The sequence below is a fragment of the Mustela nigripes genome, chromosome 13 (genome assembly GCF_022355385.1).
Source record: "Mustela nigripes isolate SB6536 chromosome 13, MUSNIG.SB6536, whole genome shotgun sequence".
Classification (NCBI taxonomy): Eukaryota; Metazoa; Chordata; class Mammalia; order Carnivora; family Mustelidae; genus Mustela; species Mustela nigripes.
In genome coordinates, this window is record NC_081569.1 from 86,882,804 (window position 1) to 86,907,043 (window position 24,240).

The 24,240-nt window shown below is 40.0% G+C and overlaps 1 pseudogene; it reads left to right on the forward strand.

The window, feature by feature from the left end:
* The first annotated feature begins 1,930 nt into the window (after positions 1–1,930).
* Positions 1,931–24,240, forward strand: part of LOC131999418 (ATP synthase membrane subunit K, mitochondrial-like) — an 87,823-nt pseudogene continuing 65,513 nt past the window's right edge.

The following is a 24,240-nucleotide window of genomic DNA, read 5'->3' on the forward strand; positions in this document are numbered from 1 at the left end:
AGGGAAACTGGAAATCCTCATTTATTAAATTAATATACATGCAGAAGTTCCTAACCAGCAGAAGAATGTGTTACAGACCATGCTAAAGAACAATGTGGCTTCCTCCATTCCATAGTATCTACTGTAGACCAGATACTTTTCGGCATTGGAGTGAAAAAAAAAATACACACCTGCATTAAGGTTATAGACAAAAAATAAGGAGAGCAACAAATAAGTAGATTAAACAATAAAAACAACAAAAAAGATACTGTGATAGAAAATAATGGGTAGGGGGCATCTGCTTTAGATTGAGTAGACATGAAAACTTTCCCTGAAGAGCCAATATTTAAGCTGAGATGTCAGGATGAGAGAACCAGTGTTATTGTTTTTTATGGAGATATAATTGACATTATATGGCACTGTATAAGTTAAAGGTATACAACATTGGTTTGATACATTTATTATTGAAATATGATTACCACTGAAGCATTAACACCTCTCATATGTCACATAAAACACACTTTGAAGTATATAATATAGTATTATTGACTATAACCACAATGCTATCCATTAGATCTCTAGAATATATTTATCTTCTAGTTGTAAATTTCCACCCTCTAACAACATCTTCCCAATTTCCCCACCCCACAGCCTCTGGCCAATAGGGACATGAAAAGATGCTCAACGTCACTCATCATCAGGGAAATGCAAAGCAAAACCACAATGAGATATCACCCCACACCTGTCAGATGTCTAATATCAGACAAGGAATAACAGTGCTGGCAAGGATGTAGAGAAAAGGAAGCCCTTGCACACTACTGCTGGGAATGTAAATTGGTGCAGTCACTACAGAAAACAGTATGGAAGTTCCTCAAAAAAATAAAAATAGGGGTGTCTGGGTGGCTCAGTGGGTTAAAGCCTCTGTCTTCAGCTCAGGTCATGATCTCAGGGTCCTGGGATCGAGCCCCACATCGGGCTCTCTGCCGAGCAGGGAGTCTGCTTCCCTCCTCTATCTGCCTGCCTCTCCTCCTACTTGTGATCTCTGTCTGTCAAATAAATAAATAAAATCTTTAAAAAAAAAAAAAGTAAAAATAGAATGACCATATGATCTAGCAATCCCACTTCTGGGTACCTATCCAAAGAAAACTGAAAATTGAATATAGAAAGATAATCTACACCCTCATATTCATTGCAGTATTATTCACAATAGTCAAAATACGGAAACAACCTAAGTGTCTATTAGCAGCAGAATGGATGAAGAAGTTGTGTTCATATATACAATGGAATATTACTCAGACAAGGAAAATCCTGCATTTTGCAATAACACAGATGGACCTTGAGGGCAGTATGCTAAGTGAAATAAATCAGACAGAGAAAGACAAATGCTGTATGATCTCATTTACATGTGGAATCTAAAAAAGCCAACCTCACATAAGAGCAAATCTTTCAAAGAACTGGGGGAGGTAATAGTTCTGCCAAAATGATTGGTGAGAGTCAAGAAAGCCCTCAGCATGTTCAAGGAACTGAGGGAAAAGGTCATTCCAGATGGAACAAAATAAAAGAAAATGAGAACATTACCAGGAGAAGCTGCAGAAACAAACAAGAAACACACACACACACACACACACACCCCAGGAGCAAGACTAAGTAGTGCCTGATAGGATACCATAGAGTTTGGGACTATTTTTTAACACAATGGGAAACTGAAGAATTTTATACTGGGAAACATCTAATTTTCTTACTTAAAATTTTATAATTTTTGGTGCACAGAAAATAAATAACAGAGAGCTTGGCAAACCCTAGATACTGAGTAAGTAGGAAGAACAGAAGACAGGGGCACAACAGGATGCTCTTTGAATGATCTAGGTAAGAAATGAGAGAAGTGGAAATATCCGGGAGGTAGCTGAGATACAACAGAGAGGAATTCACAGTAGAGTAGAGTAGAGAAGCGATGAAGAGGAAGGAACCAAGACCATGGGAGTGTGGTGACTTGGGCAGCTGGCTAGATGACGGTGCCCTTGACCACACTGGAGAGGAAGGAGCAGGTTTGGGAGAGGGGCTCAGGAGCTGGGTTTGGGGCATTATCAAGTTTGGAATGCCTATGAAACTGTCATCAAAGTGCTCCCATAGTGAGTTGTTAACAGACCAAAAATAGAGTCACTCATACTAAGCACGTCCAGGAACCAACACTTACCAGGACTGCAGTTCCAGCTCTCCTAGAAATGGAAAGTTAAACCAGTTTATCAGGAACAGCCTGATAAGCATTAGTTAGGTCACCTGCCTGATAAACCCCTGCCATCTCCTATAAGAAAGTAACCTTTCAGTTACCAGCCCACTTTTTTAACCAGTACAACTTCCTTGTTTCTGCTCCCTTCTGCCTATAAAATCTCTTGCCTTGTATAGCTTTTCAGATAGTCTTTCTCTCTACTAGACTAGGTGCTGCCTGACTCAGGAATCACTCCATAAAGTCCATAAGCTCTTTAAAACTTGTTCAATTGAATTTCATCTTTTAAGAGTCTAGAGGTCTGAGAAGACATCTGGGCTGGGCATATACATTTAGAAATAGAGGAGAGAACACAGAGAATGTGTAGGGAAACTCCTGCACCCAGAAGTGAGGGGAAGGAAGAAGTATCTGCCAAGAGCCATTATCATGGTTGGCACATGTGCCTCAATATTCCCCTTTTGGATGCAAGTCCATTCCTACCCACCTAGAGTTAAGCATTATCCTATTAAGATAACCTTTTCCTTACTTTTATTTTAATAGTTTTACCACCTAAATACTCAGACCTAGTGATATGTTTAGTTTGCGTGTTTCTGGTATCAAGGTTAGTCTCTTTGCACACAATGAATTGGAAAGTAAATGCTCTTTGTCCATTCTCTGGAATAGCTGATTTAAGATAGGAATTATTTCTGCTTAACATGTTTGATAGAAATCATAGGTAAAGCCTTATGGGCCTGAACTTTTCTTAATTAGGAGGTATTTAACTATGGATTCAGTTTCTTTAATGGTTACAGAAATATTCAGGTTTATTCTCATTTATTGATATCAATACCAAAAAAATCTAGTCAAGTACTGACTAATTGAACACAACTTTCATAAGCTTGATGTATATTTTTCCTTTTAGGAGGGAACTGAGGGAAGAGACAGGTTGGGATAAATCATTATTAAATTATTATTAAATTGGCATCTTTAAAATATATATTAAATTACTCAAAAAAGTTATTGGATGGCTGACAAAAAAGGCAAGGTGAAGGGCTTAACACAGCTGATATCCTGGACTCTTGATCTGCCTCCCTGGATTTGCTCAGTCAGGGCGTTTTGCCCCATGCTACTACGGACTCAATTAAGATCATCTTGCACTGATTGCCTCAAGGAAAACCATTGGTAGGCAGTTTTGCTCTCCAACAGAATGAGGTTCGTTGCTGCATTTGTGGTGGGACTGTGTCCTTGGGACACTCCCCCTGCATGGCTGGCCAGCCCACATAATGGCTGTTCCAGTCCCTACCTATTGCTTATAGGTGGGACCTGAGAGAACCTCGCCACTCGCCTTCCATCATCAGTTTCCCTGTTGTTCCTGAAGCATCAAACACTGGCGGATTTTCTCAGTGTGTACACACACACACACAGTCACGCCTCAGAAGTCTGAAGACTCCCAGCAGACAGGGAACACTTTAGCTGGGCTCTGCTTCCCCTGCTCGTTTGCGAGGGCTACTGTTCCTGTGGAACTGGCTGTCCCTGATGTTCTGAATTCAGATTCCCAAGCAGTGCTGGAGGGACTAAGAGGCATACAGTGGAAGTGCAGGGCAGATGAACAAGGAACAAACTCGTCGATGAATGAAATGTGAGAACGGGCTCATATTTTCTTCACTCTTTCCCTCCCTGATCTGAGACTAATTTGAGGCACCGTTAGTCGACAGCCGAGGTGCAGATGTCTCGTAAAACCAAGTAATCCTCTGCACACATCACAAAGCTCGGGCCAGCTCATTAACATGCCCCATTGCGTTTTCCATCCCTCCTTTCCTGCTCCTGGCACTGCACTCTACGATTAACTATTAGTATGGAAGATTGTGTCTCCAGCTTTTTCCTAAGGACCCCAGGCGAAGACAGATAATCAAGTGCCACTCTGTGTTTTTCATTAAAAAATATTTCTCCATGTTTGCCATATACTGCTTACTCATATATATATATATTCATAATTATAACTACTGTCTCTCAAACATTTGTCAGTCCATTACTTCTTTGGTCACATTTGCCTGTCATTCCATTTCTTCTTCTGTCATTCCTTCCCCCTCCGCCCCTTCCTTCTTCTTTCTTTTATGTAATACACAAATACAAAATTGAATAGAACATAAATGTATATTTGGCAAATAACAAAGGTCAACAAATAATATGATTGTCAGCCCCCCAGAAGCCATGCACCCGTTTGATGGAAATCTGCTCCCAGCCCCCCGAGACTTCAACATGATCCTACATTTAGTCATCACTATGTATCAATAGTTTATCAAACAAGAAACAACACTTGAACTGTCCTTCTTTGACACCCAGATGAAGAGGTTTTCTCGACCTGACAACTAATACCCAAGTAAGACCTAAAGTTTATTATGATTATGTGTGCAACTTATTTGTTTAAGACAAAACAATTCATTGTCTTATTCTAGAAAACAGGAAGGTCCTTAATCACCACAATAATAAGAAAAAAAGAACGTCGAATGGAACCTTCATGACTCAGGGTTCCTTTGATGATTGGTTTCACCTATAAAATCATGCACTGTGTTTAAGAGAAGAATTTGGAGACAACGAATAGGCCAAAAGGCAGACTGAAGATTGAGAGTTTCACTCCAGGACCTTCGATTAGCTCATCACTACTTTCGAAAATGCATACTTTTCCTCCTTATCAGCAAAATAATGTACACTACAAAACAATCAACAAACCCAGCTACCAAGGCAGACAGACAGGTATTGATTTGCTTTCCCGAGGACCAGGGGCTTCCATGAATCAGACTTCTGGGAAGCTAACCATTCCTGAAACACATCATAGTTTTACAACTAAACTGTGAAACACAGACTGGTTCTTTATCTCCAGACCTTGGTGGTTTGTAGGGGAGGGGTGGAAATTTCATCTGTCAAGGGGCAGGTTTTCTTTTTCTTTTGCAAAAGTGATTGGGGGAGAAAAGGATTCGCATCAACAGAGAAACAAATATTTTTGAAATTATTTTTTAGTTATCCTTCCTAATTCCTCTCTATTGCCTCCCCAGGAAAGCCCTGTATACAACCTTCCACATCTTCATACAAATATACTGAAATACAGGCACACATGTATGGAATTTCCTGGTTGTTTACTTATATAAAAATGGACTTTTTTTAACCTATTATTTTACTTTTACACATTTCCTTTACTTTTGTAATACATATATTACTTTTACTAGCTCTTATATATCATAGATATAATACAATTAATCATTTCCCCCCCTGAAGCCCACGTAAGTTACCTTCAGATTTTTGCTTCTACAAATAATACATCAATAAGCTTCTTATGTACTGGAGTTTTTATTTCAGTGGAATGGATTTCCAAAATAGGACTCCTGAGTTAAAAAGTACCCGTATTATTTATTTTTAGATATATAGCCTACTTTCTTTAAATGTTATATAATTTATACTTCTCCTAAGAAGAAATGAGTGCATATTCTCTTACTGGATATTGTTAGTGTATAACTTTTGCCAACCTAATAGATGGAAAGTAGTTGTATTTTCTAACTCAGGGTTGCACTTCCCTAACTACTCCTGAGGTTAAATATCTTCTCTATGGTATTTATCCAAATCTGTTTTGTTGTTGTTGTTGTTGTTGTTTTTAAGATTTTTATTTATTTGAGAGGGAGGGAGAGAGAGAGAGCACGCAAGAGCTGGGGGAGGGAGAAGCAGGCTCCCCACTGAGCAGGGAACCTGATGCTGGGACTAGCTCCCAGGACCCCAGGATCATGACCTGAGCCAAAGGCAGATGCTTGACCAATTGAGCCACCCAGGCGCCCTCTAGACTTGATTTTTAACAGTGGCTTTGCTTTTTTAGCTTCCTAATTTCAGTTTTATTTTTGGAATCAATTTGTGGGAGATCTTTAAGGGATATGAATGCTTTTCTGGCATATGGTTACTATCTCTCGAAACTCTCCACAAATCTCCATATGTGATATAAATGTTCTTCTCAGTTTATGGTTTTTACTTTTGTTTGTGATGTCTTTTGCCATACAGGTTTTTAAATCTTTATCTAATTGTGGGAGAGTTCTCAGTGGCCCACCAAAATCCATTCTGCTTTCTTCTTTGCCACATGTCTAGACTGACCCTTCCCTTGCAGTGAGGGGTAGCGTGGGACTCACTTTCACCAAAGTAACATCCGCAGGAGCAGTGTGTATCTCTTCCCAGTTTTAGGCCTTAAAACGTAGCCATGCCCCTCCATGCTCTCTTCCTCCTTTGACCCTGTGAGACTGGGACAGGACAGCCCAGTTTGGAGAACAGAAAGGACGATACCCTAAGAGATGACAAAGCCCCTCGTTTCAGTCAGAATCCCATCAAGAGATCAAGACGAGGGGGACATTTAATATAAAGAATCATTAAACTCTGATAAATAAGTGGCTGTATGATATGAGGAAACACTATAAGGGACCTGAGAGCTAAGGAAGAGCATCCAGGAAAGGCCAAACTTAGAAAGGGGCTCCTTCCCCAAGGCTGCAGCCCACTAGACAGCAGAGACTTTTGCCTGTTTGCCCAAGCTAGAGCTGGGCTGCAGTCACCGGACAAGGAGGAAGCAGCTCTCCAGAGTGTCAGCAGGCCCAGGCAGTCAACACAGGCCTGGTGCCGTGGGACACGCAGGGGTGGGGGCCTGGAGCGCAGGTCTACATAGGGAACTATGGCACCCCTGCAGGAAGGAAGACTTCGGGGAAAAGTATCCTGTTACCTAAGCCTCAGGAAATCATCACCAGACCTGGCTGAGGCAGAAGGGTGGCCAAAGGACTGCCCATTCTGGGAGCACATTTGGGGCAGAGCTTTACGGGTCGCCCTCACACCCTCACTGCTGAACGACACGCAACCACCGGAAACAGTAGGAGAAGCCCCTGCTTCCAGCAACATCCTCCCAGCACCCTCTACTGAGAATGCTTAACATCTTGCACACTATAAAGGAAAGATGCTTAAAGGAATTCTGTTCACTGCCAGGGAGCATGTACTGAAAGTGAATGTGGAGCTTAAAGGCAAAATAATAAATAAATAAATAAATAAAGATAACCGGCACACTGTGACGCAACGACTTGGAAAGAGCCCAAGTTCCTGAATGACCACACGGTCCCCCCACAGCCTACCACCACCTGGAATGTTTGCCTCAGAAATGGTACCTGAGAGAGAAATAAGCTTTTGTATCTTTTCAGTAGTGTGGAAGCGGAAGCAATTTGCAATAGCAGTTTGGTTTTGCCCTAATTCAAGAGTCAAATATCTTGATCATTCCTTTGTGATTTCTGGGGTTCCTGCCTCACTTAGGAAGATCCTCTAAATTTCATTTAAAACTATATCGCAAGTGACTGTCCAATTAGGGAAAGACTAGTCAAGGGGAACCTGGGTGGCTCAGTCGGTTAAGCAGCCGACTCTTGATTTTGGTTCAGGTCATGATCTCAGGGTTTTAGGGTTGGCCTGCTTCTGCTCCATGCTCAGCAGCACCCCTGCTTAAGGATTTCTCTCCCTCTCCCTTTGCCCCTCCCCTTGCCAGACACTTCCTGATACAAATAAGCCATAAAGGAATATTGTGTAAGTACAGAACCATGAATACAAACCACCCTAGTTCCTCTGAGTGATCTCTGTCAATACTTTCCAAAACACAGACTTAAAGCAGCTGCAGAAAGAGAGGGATTTAATGTAAAATAATAAGTAGTTCTTCTAGTTGACTGAATGTCTTCACCACTCCCTACAAATATCTGTTAGTGAAACAAGAGGCTCGAATAGCTGGAAACACAGTGGAAATTCCACACACTGTCTTCCTCCAGAAATTATTCCTCAGGTCTAACCTGAAGGTTGTCCTGCCATGTGAAAAGCTAATTCTAGCATCTCCGTGTATTCTCCATCGTCCTTCTCTCCTCTAGCATCATTTTCTTTTTTGTAAGAGAACAATGTGGCCTAATAGGGAAAGTCAGTCCATATTTAAGGTTGTACTGTGTAAGCACATTATATTGGCCAGCCACTGTGAGAAAAGACAAAGGAAAGCCAGAACCCATCCAGATCCAAAGGAGTTATGGGCGCTCAGGGAATGTGAATCAACCCACGTAACAGTGGGGCCACAGGAACTTATCCCTGATTAAGCACCAATTGTGACCAGGGCCCACCAGCTCTAAGAACAAAGAAGAAATACAGGTTAACATGCTTTTCACCTCCCTTTTCGGAGGTACACATCAGAAGAAATCAGAGTCAATGTATATGTGAATACTGGCTGACCCATTGAGGCCACAAAAAATCAAGCAATAGTCAGAATTTGATAATTACCTGAAGGTAGCTGGTGATAAAATATCACTGGGCTTTATGCATTGAATGAATTTATTACATTTCAGCCACTTTTCAAAACAACAGCATAAGATCCACTAACAAATAACAGCTTTCTCACTATTGTTTTGTCATGTTCTGGAACCCTCTTCTGGAAATGCAGGCTTAAATTTTGTGGTAACAGAAAACTAAATCACCTGGGATGTCTAGGTGGCTCAGTGGGTTAAGCCGCTGCCTTCAGCTCAGGTCATGATCTCAGGGTCCTGGGATCAAGCTGCACGTAGGGCTCTCTGCTCAGCGAGGAGTCTGCTTCTCTCTCTCTCTCTCTCTCTCTCTCTGCCTGCCTCTCTGCCTACTTGTGATCTCTCTCTGTGTGTCAAATTAAAAAAAAAAAAAAATTTAAAAAAAGAAAAGTAAATCACCTACCATCACCCCAACATTTTTGCCACATCATTGTACCTTCTTTACCTTTCTCCCTGACCTCCACCTATCTAATGAAGTCCTACGAGCCTTCAAGACTCAGTTCAAATGGAATTACTATGGTGGGTCATTTCCCAGTTCCTCTAGAATAGAACTAATTCGTCCAGCGTGTGTGTTAGCACGGCGCTTGGACACATTTACATCTTCATCTCCTGCTGATCTGTAGCAGAAATCTGGTCTTACACGCAAATTGCTACCATGTGCCATTTCCGTGTGACCAGTAAACGTTTATTAAATAATAAAACCTCTAAGTTTGCTGTATCACCTCCATCTTCTGATGTCAGGACTTCAAATTCTTAAACTATTTCACCAGGTGACTAATAATGCTCCAGGAAAATAGCGAGTCGCTTGCACTTAGAGCAACATTAAAAGGGCTCTCTGCCACTCTTCGGCAACCCTGTGCTATGATGGGTTATGTCCTGGACGTGCGCTGCCCTCTACTGGTGTCCATTTAAACAAGTGCAAACGTGGTACCGGCCACATAAGGCTGGCCTTTCTTTAGATGGTGGTTCTAAACCCCTTCCTGGGATGGACAGCAAATAACGATGTGCTCTTAAACTATTTGCAGAAGGCCAGTGGTGCAAAATGTTCACTTTCATTTTACAGTCTGTAAAGAACAGGCCAGATACCAAATAGGAAATAAAGACTGGTAAATTTCTTCACAGGTGTTTATAGGGGTCCTGAGTTGTTTTAAATATTTTTAATGTTTTTATAATACCCATAACTTTAAGTGGCTTTATTCCAGTCTTGCTTGGACCACATAACTGTACCAAAGAAATGTAACATATTAATGCCTCCAAATTTCCATGATCCCAGGGAAAAGTGAAGAGCTTCAAGCAACTGATGATGTCAATCTTGGATTCTACAAAACTATAAAATAAATGCATATTTATTGACTTGAAAGGCATTAATAATGGATTATGTTAAAACAGTATGTTTATGTACATGTACGTGTGGGTACAGATACTGATATAGATAGGGTTACGTATATTGTAGGGTGTTTCTAATATATGAGTACATTATGTGCATAGATCTATAGGAAGAAAGGTCAGGAGAAATATGTCAAAATGCTAATGGCTGGATTATGGTCTGCCTTTGGCTCAGGTCATGATTCCGGAATCCAGCCCCTCATCTTCCGGCTCCCTGCTCAGCAGGAGTCTTCTTCTCCCTCTCCTTCTGCCCCTCCCCCTGCTCCTTCTCTCTCTCTCTCTCTCTCTCTCTCTCTGTGTCACTCTCTCACTCTCTCAAGTAAATAAATAAATAAATAAATAAATAAATATTTTTAAAAATGCTAGCAGCTATAATCAGTAAGTAGATAGCAAAATTTTTAGCCGTTCTAGATTTCTTTACTGCATTTTTCTCATTTTTCTGAAATAATCATGAATTAGTGAGGTAGTGAAAAAAAAAATAAAGACAGTAAAACTCAGCTAATGTTATCAGGGGAAATATTAACAGATAAGTCCTGAAGTAAAAATTAAAACTCTCCTGTCTAGCACAAGCAAAGGAGGCACTGTCTGATGTAAGCATCCCTAAGAGAAACAGATCTACAGCCCTCAATTACAGGAAGTGTGCTGAGCCCCAGAAGCCTGTCCTCTTGAGGAGCAGGCTGGGTGAGGCATGGTTCAGCCCCATTTATGTGGCAATTAATCATTAAGCCAGTCTGTTCTTCATTAAGAAGCCAATGAAGTCAGACTCACGGTTGCTCCGGAAATATGGCTTGCTGAAAGACTGCTAGAGTTATTCCAAAAAGAAACCAAACCATAGCCCTCGAAGAAGCAACAGATGCTCAAGACAGGGGGGAAATGACATGGACACTTGGCAAGGAAAGCTCAGCAATTTTCTTTTTAATTATTGAGATAAGAAAGTGAGTTTGGTTTCATTTAGCTGTTCAAATAGAAATCTATTTAAATATTTAAACAGAAAAGCCTCCTGATCTACCATCCTGCCCTCCTGTAACAGCTATGGCCTTTCCACAGAGATAAATTTTATAGTGGATTTGGTTTGGGGAAACTTCTATTTTATGGGTTAGAAATTGATTTCAAGAGCCTTCAGCAGCGTAAAACACACACAATTGTGTATTTGCTTTGGGGGTAAGTCCACACTTCCTTGCAGTACAAACTAAATCTCCTGCTGGTAAACACTACGATGTTTGGCATTTGAATTGCTTCTCTTTTAGAGATGTGGTCCTGATAATCTCTTTCACAAACCAGTAAGGACCCAAACCCTCCCTAAATGCCTCACCCTTCCTTCCTAGACAGCATTCAGCACTGTTTTTCTCCATTCTACTAGGAGAAATAAAATTCGACAACAGCAAAGAAACAAATATTTATGTGCCTGCTTGCTGTCTCCAGTGAAACTCCATCCTCCTGGATGGGTCCCTGTAACCAGACCAATCTTCCTGCTCTCTTCCTTAACCAAGCCCATGCCAGAATTTAAGGTTTGGATCAATTACATGTCTTTCAAGAAGCTATTCCATAAGGAGGGGGTAAGGAAGCCTGTCACAGCATTTAACCCATCAGCCTTTCCATGCTTCCAGGGTTTTATTCTGTCTAGAATGCCCAGCCCATTTTATGACCCAGCAAAATCCTTTGACTTCGAAGATCTAGTCTGACGATCAGTACCTTTAGTCTCCTCTATAAATGTAAGTTTCAATCATTCCCAGACAATCATTCTCGATTGCCTTATACATACTCCAAGAAGAGCTCTAACATTGTACTTCAATTTTTTGTTTACATATCTGTCTTCCTCCTTCAGGCTGGGAGTTCCCAAGGAAACAGACTGTCTCTCATCATGACATTCACAGTACCTACTGTTCAAAAAATAAATGCTGAATGAATGAATAAATGAATATAACAACCCCTACAGAATCCAATTTGCCTATATACTTCCACATGTCCAATAGATTAACAGATCCAAAAGACAGGGTGAGAGCTTTATTTCGACTCTTTTTACGATACGGGATACAATAGAATCGAACAAGTACTATTTTAATTAATACTTAACAGAATGGCATTTATTAATACTGCTATAGAGGGTAGTGTGAAGGTAGCAATTTTCACTTCAGGGTTTCTCATAGGGAAAATCAGCTTTTCAAGAAAAAAATATAGATTTTTCCTAGCAGCTCAAACTTCCTTTCACCAAATTCTGCTAACCCAAAACAGCTAGCCAAGAACTGTGTCACATTTTGTCATCCCAAAGAACAAGATTTTTTTCCTGCTGTGTTGGTGTGAACTTCCCTACATTGCTTTCTTCAGCTGTGTGTGCCACAGGTGGCTGAGAAAATAAAATCCTTGGTATCATCGCTTGATTAGACAGTAAGAAACCCTGTAAATTTTTATGCTCTCAATTTAGCCTTTTATTTTCTTTAATCATAGCTCTTTCTTGGGAAACTTCTACTTCCATAATCATGAATTGTACTCTTCCCCTAAGATCTTCCCTGTTATTATTCCTAAATATTCCACACATAAATTTCTTTCTGAAACCTTTAAAACTAATCACTTTGTTGGTTAAGTTCCATTTTGTCTACTTTCTGTTCACCAACAAGCAAGTTGAGAAAGATAGGCATTCTTCCAAGTCCACAGCTGTACAAAACGCAGTCTACCGACTAGCACAAAACCATCTTCAAACCAAAGGAAGCTCCCAGGTGGGTAATTCAGCAAAGGTCCACACTGTCACTAGCCCACCACTTGATCTGTTCATCTGTGAAGCCATAGGTTGATTGTATGGAAATACTAAGCAAAAGTCCTTACCCTTATACTATGGTTAAGAAAAAAAAAAATTTAACATAACATCTGTTACTTAACCATTTTAGGTGAACATAGGTCAGCATGAAAAGTAAAACTAGAAGTGTCAGGTTTAATGTCTTTGCAACACAAAACATCCATCACTATTAGGCAGATCACTGTATTTTGCCCGTATTGACACTTCTGTTTTCAAATTAAATATTTATTTACCTGACATATCTCTAAAATCCATAGCTAATTTCATCCCTCAGCCAGTTTGTACATCAACAGTTTTGTTAAACTTAACAAAACGATCATCCATATTTGTGCACAGTATCATCCCTAAGGCTAAGAGTGAATGTTTGTATCCTCTGGATGTGCTAGGCTCTCCTAATGAAGCCGTACCAAATACCAATCTTGTGGTGTGCTGATTAGAAAATAAGGTGAATTGCCATGTGACTTCATCCATGATAGACCCAAGACAAAGTCACTGATGATGTCAAAAAAGAAAAAATATATTGGGTGGGGGAGCCTGGGCAGCCTCGGACTCTTGGTTTCAGCTCAAGTCATGATCCCATGGGTCTTGAGATCCATCTTGGAGTCGAGCTCTGCCCTCAGCTCAGGGTCTGCTTAGAGTTTCTCTTCTTCAGCCCCTCCCCCCACTTGTGCAAGCATGTGCTCATGCACACACTTTCTCTCCTTCTCTCAAATAAATAAGCCTTTTGAAATAAGAAGGGGAAAGAAAAAAAAAAAACCGTTGACTATGAAGGCTTTTGTTTCCTAAACTAGATGCATAAGAGATTAGTTTTGACTCTACGAACATGGGTGAATACATCCCACTTGTGCAAACCAGGGCAACCAGCTAGACACTACAGTTCCAATTTGGGATTATTATAGAAAGTTGGGGTTTTTTCCAAAGCTATTTGGGGTGGTAATTGGAACAAAAGTAGCCTATGCTCTAAATTTTGAAACAAAAACCAGATGTATGAAAATATTAAGCATGATGGACAAGACAGCATTAATTTTGTTTCTGGGCTTATCTCCTTCTTGGAAAATTTCTTCACAAAGAAAGATTTATCTGGGGAGATTTCAGTTCTCATTCTGTTATTAAAAATTCAGGAAGCTTCTATTGAGACCATGTAACAGTAGACTATTTGGTGGCAGTACTTGGTAGGTGACAATATTTGGGCTCTAAAACATATTAAAATTGGAAACATCTAGATTTATCATAAATTTAATATATGTTTATCAAATTAGCAAAATGTTTAGTTTTAATAATGCTTGAAGCTAATACTGCTGCTACTGTAGTTATGAATAATTTAAACTTGAATTTACATGTTTAATCATTTCTGTCTTTTAAAAAAAAACTAGTGCAATGCAATGTTAGGCTGACTGTTTCTCTGATTTCCATGTAAATTGCCTGCGTTGGTGAATTTGCTTGTCACTTAATACAGTTGAGAATTTATTTAATTACTTAATATTTCTGGTTTTTTTATAAATCTTATAAGCTTTTCTGGAGGAAAATCTTTGTAGTGATCTAACACCTGGTTCTTCTGATATACTGATGTAGAGGTTACTTTTTAAAATCTAACAAAACCATGGATTATTTAAACAAAAATAAAGCCTCGCATCTAACTGCATTATTTCAAAAGCTTATTTTCTTTATTGTTAATGACAATGATCTCGGAAGCTGAATACATTTCCCTTTGTGCTTTGCCTAATGTATCTGATGTTTATTTGAGATAATACCCTATTTAATTTAGTTGAGATTTCTGTCCTCTAAAAGAAATGGGCCAGGAGGAGGTGAGAAGTGAACAGAATTATCCCTAGATTGGAGAACACGAAATGACAAAACAACAGGTGGTCAATTACCTTTAAGAGTCTGTACCTGAGTACACAGGAGAAAACCTGTACCCCTAAAGAAGTCAAGCCCAGAGGCCATCAGCATGTCATGCTCTCTCTAGAGCTCCTTGCTATGGGGAAGAGTCCTCACCAATATCAAGGTGAGCTAAAGACCACACATGGACTAAACTTTCATGATGTGTGGGTCATATTCTGTCAACACACTTTTCTGCTTGCTCTTTACAGGAAATGCCACCAAAATGTTCACTGATTCATTGATTTATTCACTCAGTACATACATTTTGGGCATAAAGTATGTGTAAAATACTATTAAATTCCCTACTGCTAAGGGCATGGCCAGTCCATGCCTGCACCCTGACCCCTCATTAAGTTGGCAGGGTGCATAAGCTCTGACTCCCACCCACCCCCAGAAAAACAGCACAGGTTTCTCAAAGTGCCAACATCAGACCAAAACAATCCCACAGAAACCATTTAGAATCAGAAGAACAGCTAAAGGTGTATATGCTGAATTTATTAGGCCTGCTGTCCAATTCTCTTTAGACTGGCAACTTACCCTTCACTACAATATCTGTCCTTTGATGTCTTTCAAGATCTTGATGCATGGATCAGGCCTTACATTTTACAACTGATTACACAAATATACACACATCTCAAAACATGTGCAAAATCATTCTCTTGACACACATAAGTTTAAAACCCTTTGTGCTTAAATCCTCTACAGTTCATTGGAAATACTAAAGCCAGAATTCAAAGGTAGTGGTGAGCCATGGTGAGCAAAAGATGCAGGAGATAACACTTGGAATGATAGGAGGCATCACTAACTTGCTCACTCGATAATCTTTATTTCCTTACCCTGTGCCTGGCTCTGTGCTATGCATTGGGGCTATGCAGATGGACAAGACTGAAAATAATCACAAGTTAAATCCTTTCCTCAAGCTGCTCATACTCTCTTAGAACAGGCCGACATGTAAACACTTACTATGCAATAGAATGGGCACAGAAGAGACATGTGAGCAGGATACTGCAAAACAGAAACATTACAAGATTTATCTAGAAGCAGAAGAGAAGTCAGAGTTTGACAAATTAGGTGACAACTGAGCCAAATCTTATCAGACAGGTGGGAAGCCTAGGTGAACAAGAGTAAAAGGACATTCAAAGTAGTGAAAAAGCACATTGCATTTGGAGAATCAGATGTAGCTGGAATAAAATTGTGTCAAGAGATCTGGCTAGAGAAGCAAGCAGAGGTCAGGCCAAAGAGCTTTGAATTCATTACCAAGGATAAGCTTGAGTAGTCTGGGGAATCACATGATCACTTTGAGAATGGAACAACAGAGGCATAAAATTTGGGAATCTTTGATGTATGGATTGAATTTAAAACTAGAATATATTATTTAGATAGAGCTTGTGAATCATAAGAGAAACTGAAGAACTACCCCTTTTAAGTACCATCATTTAAAAGGGAGGGAGAGAAGTACGAGTCTACAGAGGAGTTTTTTAATCAGCAGCCAGAAAGTAAGAGAAACCAGAAATGAGGAGAAATACACAAGAAAGGGTTTTGAGAAGGAAGTCTTTAACAGTGCAGCAAAGAGGCGAAGTAAGATAAAGAATAAATTCAAGGGCGCCTGGGTGGTTCAGTCATTTGATTGTCCAGCTCTTGGTTTCAGCTCAGGTCATGATGTCAGGGTGGTGAGATGGAGCCCTGTGTTGAGCTCTGTGCTCAGCGGGGAGTCTGACAGATTCTGTCTATCTCCCTCACCCACCCCCCTCTTGCGAGCTCTCTCCCTCTCTCTCTAAAATAAATAAATATTTTTTAAAAAAGAAAAAATTCAATGGATTCGGTAGGGAGTGGGGAATGATCAATGGTAGAATAAGAGAGAAGTCAAATTGCAGGTGGCTAAGGAGTGAATGGGACATGAAGACATGAAGGCATGTCTTCATGGAGGGACATGAAGACAACCCAGCCATACTTCACAGAACCCAAGGCCAGAGGGTAACTGAGGGTCCTGAAGTTTTGTTTTGTTTCGTTTTGTTTTAAATATTTTATTTATTTATTTATTTGACAGACAGAGATCACAAGTAGGCAGAGAAGCAGGCAGAGAAAGAGGAGGAAGCAGGCTCCCTGCTGAGCAGAGAGCCCAACGCTGGGCTCGATCCCAGAACCCTGGGATCATGACCTGAGCTGAAGGCAGAGGCTTTAACCCACTGAGCCACCTAGGTGCCCCTGAAGTTTTGTTTTTAAGATGAACTTAAACATAGCATTAGAGGAGAAGAACAGGTGCAAAATGCAGAAGAGATCCACAATGTCAGTATAGGAACTAATCTTGAGCTCGGAGAGAATGGAGAGAAGAGAAATATGAATGCAGATAAAGACTGTTCTAAAAAATCCATCACAGAAGAAGAAAAAAAAAGCTCCTCCTATCTCTGATAAGGGGACAGGTCTAAAGTAGGAAGCAAGAGGAATATCATAGAAGTTGCAATACCTTGATACAGGAGTAGAAAAGGGAGCTGAACACAGGAACCTAGAAAAATCATTTCTGGTCTACTTAAGACGGGTGACCCTACTTTTTATAATGTCATCAAGCCATGATGCTCTGGGTTTCTATTGAGGTTCAGCAGCCCAAGCGTAAAACCAGAGAATACTCTCTGTTGAATTGATCCAAGATCGGACATCGCATGGCAGATAAGCAAGAGAATGAAAGGTGCTGGCCAGAGAAGTTTACAAGATGTACATGGAGGAACAAAAAAAATTAATCCAACAGAGGTATGTTACTCAGAAGGCAAAAGAAAGTCAAGGAATTGCAAGTTTTCAAGAACTACAGATAATGGAACTTAGAAACAGCTAAAAGGACAAAAGGCAGTGGTCCAAGAACAGAGCAGTCCCTAGTGGTGACCACATCCCAGGTAGGACCAGGAGAGTGAGTTTCAGAAGCAGAGTGAAGGTGCAGACATTATACTGCATTACTTCCCCTGGAATGAGAGCAATTGCATCGGGGAGCCATGAGGACATGACTCCAATCAAGAGGTATTTTCCTTAGGAAGAGTGAAAGATGAATGGGTATCTAAAATTCTAAAAGTTCTCCCTAATACCAGTGGCATCAATCACTGCATTTACTGAGCTCCCACCATGTGCCAGCTTGTGCTATTTTAAAACAATCGATCCTAGCTTTCCAGTTGTTGAGCCAAAATTTCATTTCCTCCATATTTCTTCCTTGAAATTCAAACAAAAGGTTTTTGTTATGAAAAAAAAAAAAAAAACTAAACTAAAATGATACACTGATATTCAGACTGCTGAGTAGTAAAACCTTAAGTTAATTGATTCTATTAAAAATCCACAGCTTAGGGGCGCCTGGGTGGCTCAGTGGGTTAAGCCGCTGCCTTCGGCTCAGGTCATGATCTCAGGGTCCTGGGATCGAGTCCCGCATCGGGCTCTCTGCTCAGCAGGGAGCCTGCTTCCCTCTCTCTCTCTCTCTCTCTCTCTCTCTCTCTCTCTGGCTGCCTCTCCGTCTACTTGTGATTTCTCTCTGTCAAATTAATAAATAAAATCTTTAAAAAAAAAAAAAAAAATCCACAGCTTAGCAGCCAAATATAGCCATCCGAGAAATAATTGAACAATTTACAGTAAAATCAAATGATGATGCACACATAGGTATCACCTGCTGGTAAGAGTTGACTTTGCAGTCCACCTATTATGAAACTGAGAAGTTGTACCCAACACTAGTCAATCTGGATACCCCAGAACTACATCTATTGCAGTATCTTAGATCACCTAAGAAAAATATTTAAAGATGTCAGACTCATTTTTTTAAAGATTTATTTGAGAGAGAGAGAGAGAGAGAGAATGAGAGTGCATGATCAGAAGTGGGGGAAGGGGCAGAGGGAGAGGGAGATAATCCTCAAGCAGACTTCCCGCTGAACACAGAGCTTGACAAGGGGCTGGAACACAGGACCCTGAGATCATGACCTGAGCCGAAATCCAGAGTCTGATGTTCAACCAACTGAGCCAACCAGGCACCCCAGAGTCATTTTTTAGACCAAATTTTAAATATCTTCTAGAATAGTGTGGCTATCTGAGCTCCTCCTTTCTTAAATATCCAATGATACCATGCTGCTTTAGTCAGTTTTCAACATCTACTGAGAATTATACAAAGAAATGTGGCCTGACTGGCAGCATTGCATAAATTTTCTAACCTGAGTTACTAGTGGAAGTAGGATGTCAATATAATGTCATAACATGCGTTATTCAATATTTGTGGCAATAAACTTCAGAATGAACTATGACTTACCATAATTTTTCTGTGTTAATAGAGGATCGAGTCACCTACATTTAAATTTTATAGCCTCCTTTTAACAAGTTACAATTTTATCAATCTTCCCCCAAAAAATATTTATGGAAAAATATCTTGTCACTTCCGACCCTCCGATCAAAGAATAATGGAAGTCAAAAGGTAGTGGCAGTAGGCTAAGAAATTAGAGTTAAGAATTACAATCCTCTACAATGTGAATTATCAAGACTTGCTGATCAACCACAGGAAAATGCAAACACTGGTATTGTAGTGGAGATCTTTGAAGAAATAGTAGCCTAGGGAGTAATGACATTTTTTTGAGTTCCTGCTACCACTAATTGGGCATTTGTCCTTGGGTACAGTACACAATTTCTATTTCCTCATCTATAAAATAATAATTTATTCCCATGATTTTTGTAAGAATTACATATATTAAAGCATTTAGCATAGTGCCTCATTTAGAACAAAGTTAAATGATATTTGTCTTTCCCTCCTTTTAATTTGACTTCTCAGCAGCTCTTGATTCCAACTGGCTTCTCCCTCCTTCTTCTCTTGGGTGCTCTCATTTTTACCATCTTCTGATATCTTAAAAACCCTCTTTGATGGCTGTTCCTCCTGCCCCAAATCCTTAAATGTCCGATACCTACTGGGCTCAATACTCAGCCTTCTTCTGTTTTTTATCTCTAGACTCTCTTATTATGCAAGCTCATCCTCTTCCAGGCCTCTGAGTATCCACCTGACAACTTACCAGCCCAATGCTCTCCTGATTTCAGGTTTCATATCGTATTATCTATTTGATATCTCAATATTGATGTTCACAGATAACCCAAATCAGCATGTTCAAAGCTGGATTTTTAGCTTGACTCTAACCCCCTGTACCCTGTCCTGCACCTTCTCCAAGCTTCCTCATCCCAGGAAATGCTCTGCTGTCTCCCAGTAGCTTCTAGAAGCATGAGCATTAGATGATTGTTATTTTCCACTCTCCATTCCTAGTCCATTATTGAGCCCTGTCAATCCTCTAGTGAGATGATGCACATGTTCCCTTTGAATTCAAAGTCTGGACTTCTTAGAAGTGATGTCCAAAGAAATCAATAGCTTTAAAAAAAAAAAAACCCTAATAAAGTGTATTTAAAGATTTTTTTAAAGATTTATTTATTTATTTATTTATTTGTGTGTGTGTGTGTGTGTGTGTGTGTGTGTGAGAGAGAGAGAGAGAGAGAGAGAGAGAGAGGAGCCCAATGCCAGGCTTGATCCTACAACCCCAAGATCATGACCCTAATCAAAATAAAGAGTTGGATGCCCAACTGACTGAGCTGCCCAGGAGCCCCAAGATTATTTTTAAAGAAAGGGTTTGATCACAAGTAGAGAAATGGTTTAAAGGCAAAGACTGTTCCTTAGAACATTACTCCTATAGGATGTTGGTGGGTATTAGAAACAGGACACAGAGCCAAATAAATCTGGAAAATTCTAGATTAAACACAATTAAGCAGGTTTCACTATTGTTATTTTTTGCTGTTGTTTTTACTGTAGGACTTCTCAGAATTGTTAAAGAGACAGTGTGAATGCATAAAAGGATCGGGAACTAGGTGTCATAGATTCACCTCCCTCTGGCTTATTTGATTAAAACGGGCTCTATGCCATACTTCACTGCTTATCTGGGTCGCCATCAGTTTCCACAAGGACTTTTATTTGCTTCACATCTCACTGTCTTCTGGACCTGCCAGACTCCTGTCCCTCTTCATATAACATTCCTCTTCTTCATGGCATCAGCTGAGGAGTGAATGTGAAGTTTGCCACACATCCTTAAGTGCCCTTTACTTCAAACAAGAGCCCCAGACCTGTCTCCATAGAGATATCAAATTTCCTAGAATGACATCAGCAATAGCAACATAAGGCATTCCTCAACAAGAGCAATTTGAGTATCAATCCTTAAACAGAACCACCTTTGCAGCGGTTGTGGGATCCAGCACCATATGCCAGGAGACTCACCTACCTGTGAACTGAGAAGCCATACAGACCTTGGTCCCAGCTGTAGATCCCACAGGGGCCCATGAACTAGCTTCAGCTCCTTTCCCCTACCATCAGGAACCCCCGGTAAACACTGTTGTAGATAATTATCCACAGACAAGACAGCCTTTGAGGAAGTCTGGTGTCCACTACAGAAGTTCTAGAACATCAATAGAACACACAAAAAATATGACTTTGGATGCACTGCAAAGGATTTGATAACAAAAGCAGAGCAAAGAAAGCAAAACTAAGTAGAATTACATCAAACTAAAAAACTTTTGCATCAACAAAATAAAAAGGCGATGGAAGAAAATATTCTATGGGAATGGAAGAAAATATTTACAAACAATCTATCTGACAAGGGGTTAATATCCAAAATATATAAAAAACTCAATAGCAAAAAAAAAAATCCATTTTAAAAGTGGGCAGAGTATCTAAATGAACACTTTTTTCGAAGAAGCCATACGAATGACCAACAGGTACCTCAAAAGATGCTTGACATCACTAATCAGGGAACTGCAAACCAAAATTACAATGAGATGTCACATCACACCTGCTAAACTGGTTATTATCAAAAAGACAAGAAACAACACATGGTTGCAAGGCTCTTGAAAAAAAGGAGCCTTTGGGCACTGTTGGTAGAAATGTGAATCGGTACAATTATGGAATGAAGGGAGGTCCTCAAAAAATTGAAAATTAAATTGCTATATGATCCAGTAATCCTACCTCTGGATATGTATTCACAGGTAAAATAAAATTACTATTCCAAAAACATATCTGTACTCCCATGTCTATTACAGCATTATTTATTATAGCCAAGACTTAGGTGGAAACAACCTAAGTGTCTGTCAACAGATGAATAGATAAAGTGGAATATTATTACTAAGCCATGAGAAAGAAGGAAATTCTGCCTTTTATAACACGGATGGATCTTGAGGGTATGGTGTTATTAAGTGAAATAAGTCAGACAGAGAAAGACAAATATTGTACGTTCTCGCTTATATGTAGAATCTAAAAAAGCTGAACTCATAGAAATACGGAGTAGAATGGTAGCTGCCAAACTATCATAAGATCTCCCTGATATGAGGAAGTGGAGATGCAACATGAGGGGTTTGGGGGTAGGAAAAGAATAAATGAAACAAGATGGGATTGGGAGGGAGACAAACCATAAGTGACTCTTAATCTCACAAAACAAACTGAGGGTTGCTGGGGGGAGGAAGGTCGGGAGAGGGGGGTGGGGTTATGGACATTGGGGAGGGTATGTGCTTTGGTGAGTGCTGTGAAGTGTGTAAACCTGGCGATTCACAGACCTGTACCCCTGGGGATAAAAATACATTATATGTTTATTAAAAAATAAATTAAAATAAAATATAATTTTTAAAAAAGAATGGTAGCGGTCGAGAGTTGGGGGTTGGGGGAAATGGGAAGATGTTGGTCAAAGGATACAAACTTGCAATTAGAAGATGAGTAAGTTCTAGAGAGCTAATGCACAGCAAGGTGACTATTGCGAAGATTACTGTAGAATGTATCTGAAAGCTGCTAAGAGAGTAGATCTTAGAAGTTCTTATAAGAAAATAATTGTAACGGGATGCCTCGGTGACTCAGTCATTGGGCATCTGCCTTCTGCTTAGTTCATGATCCCAGGGTCCTGGGATCGAGTTCCGCATCGGGCTCTCTGCGCAGCAGGGAGCCTGCTTCCCCCTCTCTCTCTGCCTGCCTCTCTGCCTACCTCTCTCTCTCTCCCTCTCTCTCTCTCTCTCTTTGTCAAATAAATAAATAAAGTCTTTTTTTTTTTTAGGTAGTATTTTTTTTTTCTTTCAGAAAAACAGTATTCAATATTTTTTTCACCACACCCAGTGCTCCATGCAATCCGTGCCCTCTATAATACCCACCACCTGGTACCCCGACCTCCCACCCCCCCCGCCACTTCAAACCCCTCAGATTGTTTTTCAGAGTCCATAGTCTCTCATGATTCACCTCCCCTTCCAATTTACCCCAACTCCCTTCTCCTCTCTAACACCCCTTGTCCTCCATGCTATTTGTTATGCTCCACAAATAAGTGAAACCATATGATAATTGACTCTCTCTGCTTGACTTATTTCACTCAGCATAATCTCTTCCAGTCCCATCCATGTTGCTACAAAAGTTGGGTATTCATCCTTTCTGATGGAGGCATAATACTCCATAGTGTATATGGACCACATCTTCCTTATCCATTCATCCATTGAAGGACATCTTGGTTCTTTCCATAGTTTGGCGACTGTGGCCATTGCTGCCATAAACATTGGGGTACAGATGGCCCTTCTTTTCACGACATCTGTATCTTTGGGGTAAATACCCAGGAGTGCAATTGCAGGGTCATAGGGAAGTTCTATTTTTAATTTCTTGAAGAATCTCCACACTGTTAACCAAAGAGGCTGCACCAACTTGCATTCCCACCAACAGTGTAAGAGGGTTCCCCTTTCTCCACATCCTCTCCAACACATGTTGTCTCCTGTTTTGTTAATTTTGGCCATTCTAACTGGTGTAAGGTGATATCTCAATGGGGTTTTAATTTGAATCTCCTTGATGGCTAGTGATGATGAACATTTCTTCATGTGTCTGATAGCCATTTTTATGTCTTGATTGGAGAAGTGTCTGTTCATATCTTCTGCCCATTTTTTGATATGTTTGCCTGTTTCATGTGTGTTGAGTTTGAAAAGTTCATTACAGATCCTGGATACCAACCTTTTGTCTATACTGTCATTTGCAAATATCTTCTCCCATTCAGTGGGTTGCCTGTTTGTTTTTTTGACTGTTTCCTTTGCTGTGCAAAAGCTTTTGATTTTGATGAAGTCCCAAAAGTTTATTTTCACTTTTGTTTCCTTTGCCTTTGGAGACATATCTTGAAAGAAGTTGCTATGGTTGATATTGAAGAGATTACTGCCTATGTTCTCCTCTAGGATTCTGATGGATTCCTGTCTCACACGGAGGTCTTTTATCCATTTTGAGTTTATCTTTGTGTACGGTGTAAGAGAATGGTCGAGTTTCATTCTTCTACTTATAGCTGTCCAGTTTTCCCAGCACATTTATTGAAGAGACTGTCTTTTTAAAAATTCGTTAAAAAAAAAAAGAATTGTAACTACCTGCAGTGATAGATGTTACCTAAACTTATTGTGGTAACTTCACACTGTATCTGTGTGTCCAATCATCATGTTGTACACCTTAAACGTATACAATAATGTATGTCAATTATATCACAATAAAATGGGGGGACAATGAAGACAAATTCAAAGAAGGAGACAAACAATAAGAGACTCAACTATAGGAAACAAACAGGGTTGCTGGAGGCAGTCGGTGAGGAGATGGGTGATGGACCTTAAGGAGGGCACCTGATGTAATGAGCACTGATAAA